Source organism: Canis lupus, chromosome 3 (genome assembly GCF_003254725.2).
Source record: "Canis lupus dingo isolate Sandy chromosome 3, ASM325472v2, whole genome shotgun sequence".
Lineage (NCBI taxonomy): Eukaryota > Metazoa > Chordata > Mammalia > Carnivora > Canidae > Canis > Canis lupus.
Genome location: NC_064245.1, coordinates 84,096,028 through 84,109,423, shown reverse-complemented (window position 1 = coordinate 84,109,423; position 13,396 = coordinate 84,096,028). Strand labels below are relative to the sequence as shown.

The window sequence follows — 13,396 nt, the reverse complement described above, 5'->3', positions numbered from 1 at the left end:
TATTTCAATCAAAATAACATAGTGTCACAGATGGTATATTGCAGCAGATTGAAGAATCCAGCTGTCTTCGGTTAAGCCAAACATTAGAGATTTGTAGAAATGTAAAACAGTGCCTCCTTTTCTCACTAATTTTTGTTTCTGAATATACAGTTCTTTTAAATAAAAATATTTAGGCTAATATATAATGGGTTTATGAGTTATTTTTAAATGAATTAATATTTTTATTGTAGTATGTTCACATTATTGTACAACCATCAATTACCATCAGTCTCTAGAACTTTCTCATCATCCCAAAATAGAACTTGGTACCCATTAAATACTAACTCTCCATTCCCACTTTTCCCATTGCCACTGGCAACCAGCATTCTACTTTCTGTAGAATGAATGGACTGTCTCTATGAATTGGACTAAGTACCTCATTAATGTGAAATTACATAGTATTTGTCTTTTTGTGTCAGACTTATTTCACCTAGCATAATGTTCTTAAGGTTCAACCATGCTCTAGCTGTGTGAAGATTTTCTTCCTTCTTTTTTTTTTAATTTTCTTCCTTCTTAAGTACTGAGTAATATTTCATTGTGTATACATATCACAGTTTGCTTATCCATTCATTTGTCTGTGTATGCTTGGGTTGCTTCTACATTTTAGTTATTGTGAGTAATGCTGCTGTGATCATGTACAAATATATGTTCAAGTATGTACCCAGGATTGAAATTGCTGGATCATGCAGTAATACAGTTTCTAACTTTTTGGGGGAAATTCCATACTAATAAAAAAAAATAGGGTTTTTTTTCTGTTTTAGTTTGTAATACTGTAAATATCATTAGATATAATCCACATAAAGAAAGGACTCTTAGATCCTCAATTTTTAGGAGAGTAAAGGTCCCGAGGGCTAAAAGTTTGATAATCAATGGTCCAGTGAAATGAATGAAGTAGAGAGATCAGTTAGGAAGTTACTACGATAGTGGACAAGTTGGATTGGACTTTACTCATAGAAGAATGGGTAGGATGGTAAGAAGAGTCTGTCATATGAAGAGAATTTGGAGAATCTGGAAATATTTGCGACCTTGAAAAAAGAAGCTTTTAGGGAAGATTCAATAGCTCTCTTAGAATATTTGAAGGTCTCTTAGAGAAAAGGAATTGGGCTTATTTTTTGTGACATTTTGGGTGTGTGTGAGATGGTGGCAGATGGTAAGAGGAATCAATTTTAGCTCATAATAAGGAATTTTCTAATGTAATAATTCAAATATAGAATTGGCTAAGGTAGAGATGTAGTGAGTTTCTAAACTAGAAAGCTAGTTTAGAGTTTATTTTATTTTATTTTAATTTTATTTTATTTTATTTTATTTTATTTTATTTTATTTTATTTATTTATTTATTTTATTTTATTTTTAATTTATTTTATTTTATTTTATTTATTTTATTTTATTTATTTTATTTTTTATTTTATTTATTTTATTTTATTTATTTTATTTTATTTTATTATTTTATTTTATTTTATTTATTTTATTTTATTTTATTATTTTATTTATTTTATTTTATTTTATTTTATTATGTTTCAGTAGTAGAATTTAGTGATTCATCACTTCCGTGTAGTACCCAGTGCTCATTACAACATGTACCCTCCTTAATGCCCATCACCCATTTAACCCATCCTGCCCCCCCCACACCTCCCCTCCAGCAGCACTCAGTTTGCTCTCTATAGTTAGAGTCTTTTATGGTTTGTCTCCCTCTCTGTTTTTATCTTATTTTTCTTTCGCCTCCCCTGTGTTCATCTGTTTTGTTTCTTAAATTCCACATATGAGTGAAATCATTTAGTATTTGTCTTTCTCTTACTTCGCTTAGCATTTTGCTTAGCATAATACACTCTAGTCCCATCCAGGTTGTTGCAAATGGCAAGATTTCATTCTTTTTGATGGCTGAGTAATATTCTAATACACACACAAACACACACACCCCACATCTTCTTTATCCATTCATCAATCAGTAGACATTTGGGCTCTTTCCATAACATGGCTATTGTTGATAGTGCTGTTATAAATATCGTGGTACATGTGTCCCTTTGAATCAGTATTTTTGTATCCTTTGGATAAATACCTAGTAGTGCAATTGCTGGGTTGTAGGGTAGCTCTATTTTTAACTTTTTGAGAAACCTCCATACTCTTTTTCAGAGTGGCTGCACTAGTTTGCATTTCCAACAACAGTGTAAGAGAGTTCCTTTTCTCTACATCCTCGCCAAAATGTGTTGTTTCCTGATGATGGGTGATCTTTTCATGTATCTGTTAACCATCTAGATATCTTGTTTGGAAAAATGTCTGTTCATGTCTTCTTAACTGGATTATCTATTTTTTGGGTGTTGAGTTTGTTAGGTTCTTTATAGATTTTGGGTACTAGCCCTTTATCATATATGTCACTTGTAAATATTTTCTCCCATCATGTAGGTTGCCTTTTAGTTTTGTTGATTATTTCCTTTCACTGTGTAGAAGGATTTTATCTCGATAGTCCTAATAATTCATTTTTGCTTTTGTTTCCCTCGGGTCTGGAGATGCATCTAGTAAGAAGTTGCTACAGTCAAGGTCAAAGAGGTTGCCACCTATGTTCTCCTCTAGGATTTTGATGTTTTCCTGTCTCACATTGAAGTCTTTCATTTATTTTGAACTTATTTCTGTTAATTGTGTAAGAAGGTGGTCCAGTTTCATTCTTTTGCATGTCACTGTCCACTTTTTCCAACATCATTTGTTGAAGAGACTGTCTTTATTACACTGGATATTCTTTCCTACTTTGTCAAAGATTAGTTGACCATAGAGTTGAGGGTCCATTTCTGGATTCTCTGTTCCATTGATCTGTATGCCTGTTTTTGTTCGGTACCCTACTGCCTTAATGATTACAGTTTTGTAGTATAGTTTGAAGTCTGTAATTGTGATGGCTCTAGCTTTGGTTTTCTTTTTTAATGTTACTTTGGCTATTCAGGGTTTTTTTTTTGGTTCCATACAAATCTTAGAATTATTTGTTCTAGCTCTGTAAAAAATGCTGGTGTTATTTGGTAGGGATAGCATTGACTATGTAGATTGCTTTGGGTAGTATAGATATTTTAACTGTATTTGTTCTTCCATTACAATATGGAATGTTTTTCCATTTCTTCATGCCTTCAATTTCTTTCATAAGTGTTCAGTAGTTTTTAGGGTACAGAATTCTTCTTTGGTTAGGTTTATCCCTAGGGATCTTATGGTTTTTGGTGTAATTGTAAATGAGATTGATTCCTTGATTTTTCTTTCTGCTGCTTCATTATTGGTGCATAGTAATACAACAGACTTCTGTACACTGATTTTATATTCTGTGATTTTGCTGAATTCCTATACCAGTTCTAGCAATTTTGTGGTTGAGTTTTTCAGGTTTTCTACATAGAGTATCATGTCACCTTCGTTGTCAATTGGATGCCTTTTATTTCTTTTTGTGGTCTGATTGCTGAGGCTAGGATTTCCAGTACTATGTTGAACAACAGTGATGAGAGTGGACATCCCTGTTGTGTTCCTGACTTTAGGGGAAAAGCTCTAAGTTTGTCCCCATTGAGGATGATATTAGCCATGAGTCTTTTGTATATGGCCTTTGCGATGTTGAGATATGTTCCTTCTATCCTTACTTTCTTGAGAGTTTATATCAAGAAAGGATGCTGCATTTTGTCAAATGCTTTTTCTGCATCTACCGAAAGGATCATATGGTTCTTATCCTTTCTTTTATTACTGTGGTGTCTCACATTAATTGATTTGCAGATATTGAACCACCCCTGCAGCACAGGAATAAATCCCTGCTTGATCATAGTGAATAATCCTGTTAATATACTGTTGGATTTGATTAGCCAATATCTTGTTGAGAATTTTTGCATACATGTTCATCAAGGATATTGGTCTATAATTCTTTTTTTTAGTGGATCTTTCCTGGTTTTGGAATCAAGGTAATGCTGGCTTCATAGAATGAATTTGGAAGTGTTCTTTTCATTTCTAGTTTTTGGGAAGAGCTTCAGAAGAATAGGTAATGATTCTTCTTTAACTGTTTGGTAGAATTTGCCTGGGAAGCCATCTGGACTCTTGTTTGTTGGGAGATCTTTTATTTCTGATTCAATTTCTTTGTTGGATCTGTTGAAGTTTTCTATTTCTTCCTGTTTCAGTTTTGGTTGTTTATCCAAAATAATGTATCCATTTCTTCCAGATTACCCAATTCGTTGGCTTGTAATTGCTCGTAATATTCTCTTATAATTGTTTGTATTTCCGTGGCATTGATTATGATTTCTCCTATTTCATTCATGGTTTTATTTATTTGGATCCTTTCTCTTTTCTTTCAAATAAATCTGGGTAGGGGTTTATTAATTTTGTTAATTCTTTCAAAGAACTAGCTCCTAATTTTGTTGATCTGTTCTTGTTTTGTTTTTAATTTCTAGATCATTTATTTCTGTTCTAATCTTAGTTATTACCCTTCTTCTGTTGGTTTTAGGCCTTATTTACTTTTCTTTTTCCAGTTCCTCTAGGTGTAAGGTTAGATTGTAAATTTAAGACTTTTCTTGCTTCTTGAGCAATGCCTGTATTGTTGTATACTTACCTCTTTTGACTGCCTTTGCTGGATTCCAAAGGTTTTGGACTATTGTGTTTTCATTTTCATTTGCTTCCATGTATTTTTTAAATTTCTTTTTAAATTTCCTGGTTAACCCATTCATTCTTTAGTAGGATATTCTTTGACCTCCACGTACTTGTGGCTTTTCCAAATTTTCTATGATTTGTGACCCAATATGTGATCTATTCTAGAGATTGTTTCATGTACACTCAAACAGAATGTGTATTCTCTTTTAGGATGAAATGCTCTGAATATATCTGTTAAGTCTATCTGGTCCAGTGTGTCATTCAAAGCCATTGTTTCCCTGTTGATCTTCTGCTTAAATGAATTGTCCATTGCTGTGAGTGGCGTGTTAAAGCCCCTACTATTATTGTATTATTGTCAGTGTTCTCTAAGTTTGTTATTAATTGATTTATATATTTGGCTGCTCCCAAGTTGGGGGCATAAATATTTACAGTTGTTAGATCCCCTTGTTGGATAGACCTCTTTATTAATGATATAGTGCCCTACATCATCTCTTATTATAGTCTTTGTTTTAAAATCTAGTTTGTCTGATATAAGTATAGCTACTTCAGCTCTCTTTTGATGTCCATTCACATGATAGATGGCTCTCTACCCCTTCACTCTCAATCTGGAGGTGTCTTTGGGTCTAAAATCAGTCTCTTGTAAACAGCATGTCGATGGATCTTGTTTTTTATCCATTCTAACACCCTATGTCCTTTGATGGGAACATTTAGTCTATTTACATTCAGAGTAATTTTTGATAGATATGAATTTAGTGCCATTGTATTACTTATAAAGTCACTGTTCCTGTAGATTGTCTGTATTTCTTTCTAGTCTTTGTTGCTTTTGGTCTCTGCTGCTCAAAGGTCTCCTTTAGTATTTCTTGCAGAGCTGGTTTAGCATTCACAAACTCCTTTAGTTTTTGCTTGTCTTGAAAACTCTCTCTCTTCTCCTATTCTATTTTTTTTAAAAGATTTTATTTATTTATTTGACAGAAAGAGAGAGAGAGAGAGAGCATACACAAACGGGGAGCAGCAGAGAGAGAGAGGAAGAAGCAGGCTCCCTGCTGAGTGGGAAGCCTAATGCGGGGCCCAATTCCAGGACCCCAGGATCATGACCTGAGCCGAAGGCAGACACCCAATCAACACCCACCGTCTCCTGTTCTAAATGACAACCTGCATATTTTGGCTGCATAGTTTTCCCATTTAGCGTGTTGAATATATCATGCTGGTGTTTTCTGGCCTGCCAAGTTCTGTGGACAGGTCTACTGCTAACCCACCCTTGTATGCCCACCCTTGTAGGTTCAAGGACCTTTTGTCCCTAGCTGCTTTCAGAATTCTCCTTATGTTTGTATTTTGCAAGTTTCTCTATGATATGTCTTATTGTTGACCTGGTTTTGTTAATTATGAGGGAAGTTCTCTGTGCCTCTTGGACTTGAGTGCTTGTTTCCTTCCCCAAATTAGGGAAGTTCTCAGCTATAATTTATTCAAATAAACCTTCTGTCCTTTTCTCCTACTCTTCTTCTTCCGCAATTCCTATGATATGGATATTATTATGCTTGTGGAATCACTGAGTTCCTTAAGTCTATATTCATGATCTAATAGCTGTCTTTTCCTTTCCTTTTCAGCTTCATTATTTTCCATAGTTTTATGTTCTATATTATCTACTCATTCCTCTGCTTCTTCCATCCTTGTTGTGATTATAACCAGTTGGTTTTGTATCTCAGTTATAGCATTTTTTATTTCAGCCTGACTAGTTTTTAGGTCTCTTATCTCCTGAGCAAGGGTTTCTCTGGTGTCTTTTATGCTTCTTTCAAGCCTACCTAATATTTTTATGACTATTGTTTTAAATTCTTGCTCAGGTATATTGCTTATATCTGTTTTGAGCAAATCTCTGGCTGTGATTTTTCTTGACCTTATTTTTGGGGGATAATTCCTCCCATTTTGTCATTATGTCTAGGTTCCGGTCTTTTGCATATTCTGAAAGCTTGTTACATTTCCTGCTCCTGAGAGTAATACTGTATTAAGAAGGAGGTCCTACACTGTCCAGGGCCTTGCACTTCAGGAAGTGTTTCTGGTGTATGCTGTGTGCACTTTGCTGTTGTGTTTTGACTGCTCTTTCCCACAGGTCAGTCCTCTGCAGAGTTGTTCCTTGCTTGTCGTGGGGAGTGTTTGGACCTTTAATTAGGTGTGCTTTGATTTGTGTGTTAACATAAGCCTGAAAATGCCCCCGAAAACCTGATCCAAGAAAAGAGAAAAGCAACAAAAAAGCAAACAGACAAAAAAAAACTATAAGCCTGATTCCAAAGAAAAAGCCTGACCCAAAAAATGAGAAAAGGAAACAAACATACAAGTAAACTAGCAAAAAGCTATAAGCCTGATTCCAAAGAAAAAATGAAAGCAAAATGTGGTCCTGTTTCCACCAGAACTGAAACATGCTTTGGCGCACTCTCTGATCTATGACTCGGTACATGCGGAGGGCCTGTGTTGGTCCTCTGGAGGAGAGGCCTACTGCATTGCGTCACAGTCAGACCTAAGGTCTGGTGGACCTTTTGTCCTTGGAGAGGCAATATACCGTCTTCCAACTGTACTCCAGGAAGGATGACATTCTCTCCCAGTCCAACCCAGAGGGTCCTCGCACCACAGAATTTGCAGGAATCCTATGTGCTGCTTTCTTTCCCCCTCTCCCTGACTTCTTTTGTATAAAGGGCTCTCTTCCCTCTGTGCCCCTGTGGCTTTTTTCTCCTCTAGTTCACATCTCTGAACCTTGCATTTGCTCTAGTCTCTCCCTCTAATTGTGCAGATTTTCTTAATCCTCATTGATTTGCTAGTTGTCCAAAATGATCTGATGTTGATCTAGCAGTGTTTGAAGGATGAGACAAGCTCAGGGTCTCCCTATTACTTGGCCATCTTAATTCTCCCCCTAGTTTACCGTTTCTAAGTTAGAGTTTCTAAGCTAGGAAACCCCTAGAAAGGAGAGTTTTATTAAATGGTTAGTTGGCCTAGAAGAACTCTGTAGTTTCATTTTAACCCTGAAATTCTGTGATTCTTCAGACACAGAAAGATGAAGCATGATGGCATAGTGAGAAGTGGAGAGGATGGGGGCTTCTTTAAAGGGAGTTAAAAGATCCTTGGAATCCTCTTTTGTAGACCTTGCTATGCCCTGCTTTGTACTTCATGGAGTCTGTAGTCTCAGGTTACTGCTCAGCTTCTTGGACTTAGCCAAGTCATTAGCCACTTTGCTTCTCTAGTTTTCTTTACTTACCAGGTTTAGAAATTTAAGATTGCCAATGGCTAATGCTTTGGATTAAGATTGTTCTGGTGAAAGTAGAAACTGAATTCTTGTGTGTATTTGTGTGTGTCAAGGGTGGTGGGAATAGAGGTAGTCATGTGTGTTTAGAGTGCAGAATGGTGAAGTCAACATAATGTCAACATAAATAAATGGGTGAAGGATGTATGCAGGGTAATGTACACTCTTGCTGGATTATATTTTTTATCCTGTTTTTACCAGCTCTCATAGTGAGTTAAAGGTGTTTTGTTTAAAGAAAGGCTTAAATTTTGTTGTAGATATATTAAAAAACCTCTACCTCCAGGCACTCCCTCCCTGCTAGTCTTTTACATTTAGTCCATTGTCATCTGGATACCTCATATTTTATAACACAACTTTATTTACACTGGACTGACCAACTAGAAATAACTTTGAAAAATTTTAAATTTAAATCTCACAATAACCTAGTTCAGGTATTACTTTCCCTATTAAATAAAGAACACTCAGATACAGAGAGGTTAAATTACTTGACCAAGATGATAAATAAGGTTGAGAGATGGGGCGCCTGGGTGGCTCAGTCAGTGAAGCGTCTGCCTTCAGCTCAGGTCATGATCTCAGGGTCCTGGGATCCAGCCCCACATTGGGCTCCCTGCTCATCGGGGAGCCTACTTCTCCCTCTCCCTCTGTCCCCTGCTCGTGCTCTCTCTCTCACTTTCTCTCTATATATTTCAAAATAAAATCTTTTTTTTTTTTTTTTTTTTTTTTTTACTAGGAAGTACTTTAATCATTTTTCTTAGAAAAAAAAAAATTCCAGACACTTTACAGTTCACAACATTTCAACAACGAAGTACTGGTTGGAGAGGTTTCCAAGAACTGAGTTTTCTGAAGTCTTAGGAGAAAAGCTGGTATTGTTTCACTATAGATGGATGGCATAGGTCATAAATGGAAGACTTCTGGCTACTGAGCCAATCAGAACCCAGTGGAATGACACTTCTGTCTCCCCTATCCCTCAGAAATGCCCCCTTATTAAAGCTAGGAGCAGTTAGCTTAGGCTGTAGTCTTCCCCTTGGACAAGAAAGGGGGTGAAGAGAAAGGAAGGTCACTCCTGAGTCTCCATGCTTCCTCTTCCTCTCCCTCTCCTTGAGGTGGTTCTTCTGTATTCTCCTCCTCCGATTCTCCTTCCTTCTTTTCTGGTGGCTTCCCATAAGCCTTTTCTGAAGGTGTCACTATCACTCCATCCCAGGTAGATATCTCAGAAGCAAGATAGCTGGCATCACCCGCCTGGCCAAGAATCTTCCGAAAACCACCATGTGAGAGGATACGGACCAGAATCTGAGCTGTATAGCGCACCATGTCCTGTTGTTCCAGAGTCATGACTGTGTGTACTCTGAAGTTGCCACTTTCACAGGGGTCAGTGATTCCCACTGACCCTGGCAGGAACAGTCCTGCAGCCAGAATCTGTAAGCACCGCCTGTATGCCACATTTAGGGCCAAAGGCTGTCTGGTGGGATTGTTCATCACAGCATAGTGCCCGAGTAGGTCAAGGATCCAGGGTGTGAGTGGCTCAAAGCCAGGAAAACGAATCCACAGGTTCTCAGCAGTCTAATGAGAACTTTAACTGTGGACTGAGAAGCATTTTCCTCAAACCAGCAGGCATGTCTGATGGCTGCTGAAGCACTCTGCAACCCCCTGATATCCAAATGGAGTTCTGGGTCCAGTTTTCGGAGATTGGGTGGCACTGTTGTAATGAGAATCTTCACTGTAGCATCAGAAGAACTGATCTCAAAGCCAGTTTCGTTGGTCAGCATGGTTAAAACTTCAGAAGGATCCTGTGCTCTCAGGCTTTCCACAACTTCGTTCCCTAGGGCGGCAGCAGCTTCCAATGTTGGCAGAATCTTTAGGATTACCACCAGGTCAGCCACATTGTGTCCTGTAGTCATTGTTCCCTTTTTATACGATCCCACCTGTCACACTTCTTCAGTTTGCTCTTCGAATGTCCCTGGAGCCACAATCAAATTGTCAGTCACATTGTTGATTTTTGTCACCAGAGAAAGGATTAGGAGCAAGATCCCGATTCCTCTTCAGCAAGGCCTCACTGAAGGAAGTTTCGTCAGGCGCTGGCTTGACCTGGGGGAAAGCCATCTCACACAGATAGAAATCAAATGGAATATGTGGCACAAATGGCTGGAACCCGCCTCCTGGGCCTCCTCGGGACCCGAAGTGCCCGCCGTGCCCTTGTCCTCGGTCACCCCTCATGGCACCCTAAGCCCCGAACAGTGGAAGCCACCCTAACCTCAGAATAAAATCTTAAAAAAAAAAATAAGGCTGAGAGATCTTCTGATGCCAAATTCTGTCCTTATTTATTTAGTCCCAAGTGGTTTTAAAATTGTGCTCTGTTATACCCAAGGAAATGTCCTATTTATTTAAAAATTCTTTTTCTTGAAGATTTTATTTATTTATTTGAGAGAAAGAGAGAACGAGCAGTGGGGAGGGGCCAAGGGAGAAGCATACTCCCTGCTTGCAATGTGGGGCTCGATCCCACGACCTGGAGATATGAGCTGAGCTGAAGGGAGATGCTTAGCTCACTGAGCCACCAAGGTACCCCTATTCAAAAATTCTTAATTTTAACAGTAATATAAATAAAATATATTAAGCACTATTCTTGAAAATGCATTGTTATATTAAATACTTCATAATCAACTGTTGTGCTTCCAAGTTAACTTGTCTGCAGATAAATCCCAGGAAAAAACCCTGTTTCTTTCATCATCTTCATATATAGAGACACTTAATGTGTCATTGATGAGCAAGGATATAATTCTACATTGGTCTTTCAAAATATTGAGGTTTGCGCATGCGGACTCACGGTTCATTGTGTGAGTAAGGATACTAGCGCAGGGTGTTGGCAGAGCACAGGTGCATCTGCTCAACAGAGGTTCCCTTAATGATATAACTGTGGCAATGTTGGACAAATGAGCCAGTGACACATCACGTAGTAGTAATATGATATGTGTAGTGTTAGCAGTTATAAGCATCAGAAACTCTGAGTTTAATACGTATGATAACTAATATCAGTGATTTGTTTTCTTATTTATTTATTTATTTATTTATTTATTTATTTATGTTTTCTTTTTTAAACAGATTTTATTTATTTTTTTAAAGATTTTTTTATTTATTCATGAGAGACAGAGAGAGAGAGAGAGAAAGAGAGGCAGAGACGCAGGCAGGGGGAGAAGCAGGCTCCATGCAGGGAGCCCGACGTGGGACTCAATCTGGAGACTCCAGGATCATGCCCTGGGCTGAAGGCAGGTGCTAAACCGCTGAGCCACCCAGGGATCCCCAGATTTTATTTATTTAAAGAGAGAGAGCAAGTGGGAGGAAGCGCAGAGGGAAAGGGAGAGAATCTCAAGCTGAGAATGGGGCCTGACATAGGGCTCCATCCTGTGACCCTGAAATCATGGAATGAGCTGGAATCAAGAGTTGGACGCTTAACTGACCGAGCCAGCCAAGTGTCTCTTCCGTAATTTATTTTCAAAAAAACAATTCTCCCAGTCTCCTCTTTCGATTTCCCGCAGCAGTTTAATTTGGGAGTGTGCTGAAATTGCCAGGAAGCTATTAAAAGTACAAACACTTATTTCTGTGAATCAAGACTTTTTATGTTGAACAACCAAAACAAAATACAAAAACAAATTGGATATTGAAGCTGTATCATAATAAAGCTATATACTTCTAATGTAATTAATTATACTTTAGTCAATGAGAGAACACTCATTTTTACTGTCTACTAATACCACTTTCAATGTGTTTTATATACTAGGGTTTTAAATTGGGTTTCATTTTAAAAAGGGATTATGCTACTAAAGCATATTCAAGAACTGTCTTACCATGTTGCCCTCCTGTCACTGGCCTGCTTTTGCTTTTTAAGTTTCTCAATAATTTTTTTTTTTTTTTTGAGAGAGAGTATGAATGGTATGGGGAGAGGCAAAGGGAGAGGGAGAGAGAGAATCTCAAGCAGACTCCATGCTCAGTGCGGAGTCTGGCATTGGGCTCAGTCCCATGGCCCTGAGATCATGACCTGAGCCGAAATCAAGAGTCAGATGCTCATTCAGCCAAAGCACCCAGGAGCCCCAAATTTCTCAAGATTTTTATAATTATGTTGATGATTAGGAATTTGATTTGCCTTTGATTAAAAAATATATCTAGGAAGTCTAGCAACTTTAAAATACTGTACATATTTAGAAGGAATAACCAGTTTTTTTCCCTTGAAATTCTTTTAATTATGCTACCTCAGAGTCATTTCCAAATATAGGCTTAGTAAAGGAAAACCTATTTCCTTTTGCTTTGGTGCTCTTGAATAATGAGCAAAGTTTTGCAGCTTTTAAAATCCCTGGAATAAGAGACTAGAAACCAGTTTCTTTAGTTAGCAATAACTTCTATAAAGTTCCTTGCTTATTTGGGTGAAAATTGTATAAAAAGGATAGAACATGATTTGACCGATAAAATTTTTTCAAGCTACAATTAGTACTAAGTTAATACTAGAGATGCAAAAATGAAGTTATGGTCCTTGCCTTTGAATTTAAGAGTCCAGAAGAAAAATAGGTGAGCTGAAAATTACAATATAATCTGATGAGTGTTGTAACAGGAACAGAGTGTACTATCTTTGTAGGCAAGTGGTAGGGGTGAACTAAGAAAGGAGGTGGTATTTGAGGGATGTCTTGGAAGTTAGTAGGTATCTGCCAAGATGGTGAGGGAGCACTTGCATCTGAGAGACAACATGAACAAAAGCGTGAAACTCTTACAATACTTAACAGTTGGGGGATCAGTGAATGTGGTTCACAGTGACTAGAGAGAGAGTAGGGTGTGTTGGGGAGAGAAGGTGTGAGAGAGGAGAGGATGTTGTTAGCTTGGTGGAAGAGCAGCTGATGAATTTGGAGAGTTAAGTTGGTCTACGTTGTGAAGAGCCAAGTGTGCCCTGTTGAAAAGTTTAGATTCCTTATTTTATGCTGTGGAGATTTGCAGTCATGAAGGCCTTCTGTTTTAGGAAGAAAATGCTGGAGAATGGATTGATAAAGAGGAGAGAAATTGGTTCATTTATTCAGTAAACATTAATTGATCACCTATTATGTGAAAGTAACCATTCTAAGCATTTAGGATATAACAGTGAACAAAAAAGCAAAGATCCTTGTTTTAGTGGAGCTTATTACTTCTAGTGTAGGATTATAGACAGTGTACCAATAAACATAGTAAATACATTAATCATACATAATCAAATACATTAATCATAGTAAAATCATTAATCATCAATCAATTAATCATAATCAAATACATTAATACATAATCGTATATTAGAAGGTAATAAATGCTAAGAAAGAAGAAACAGTAAAATAAGGGAGTGTGAAAATGCCAGGTGGGGAACAATTGCAATTTAGATGAAGTGGCAAGATGTACAGTTTGGAAGCTATTACAGTGATCCAAATGAGAAATGATGAGGACTTAGGCTCAAATGTGGGACTTTAGAATGGAGAG

General features: G+C 37.4%; 1 protein-coding gene and 1 pseudogene across 3 annotated transcripts in view; one reads left to right on the top strand and one right to left on the bottom strand.

Moving 5' to 3' along the window:
* TBC1D19 (TBC1 domain family member 19) overlaps nt 1-13,396 on the top strand; it is a 141,998-nt gene that overhangs the window by 15,001 nt on the left and 113,601 nt on the right. The window lies entirely within an intron of this gene.
* On the bottom strand, nt 8,615-10,161 carry LOC112654176 (interleukin enhancer-binding factor 2-like; annotated as a pseudogene).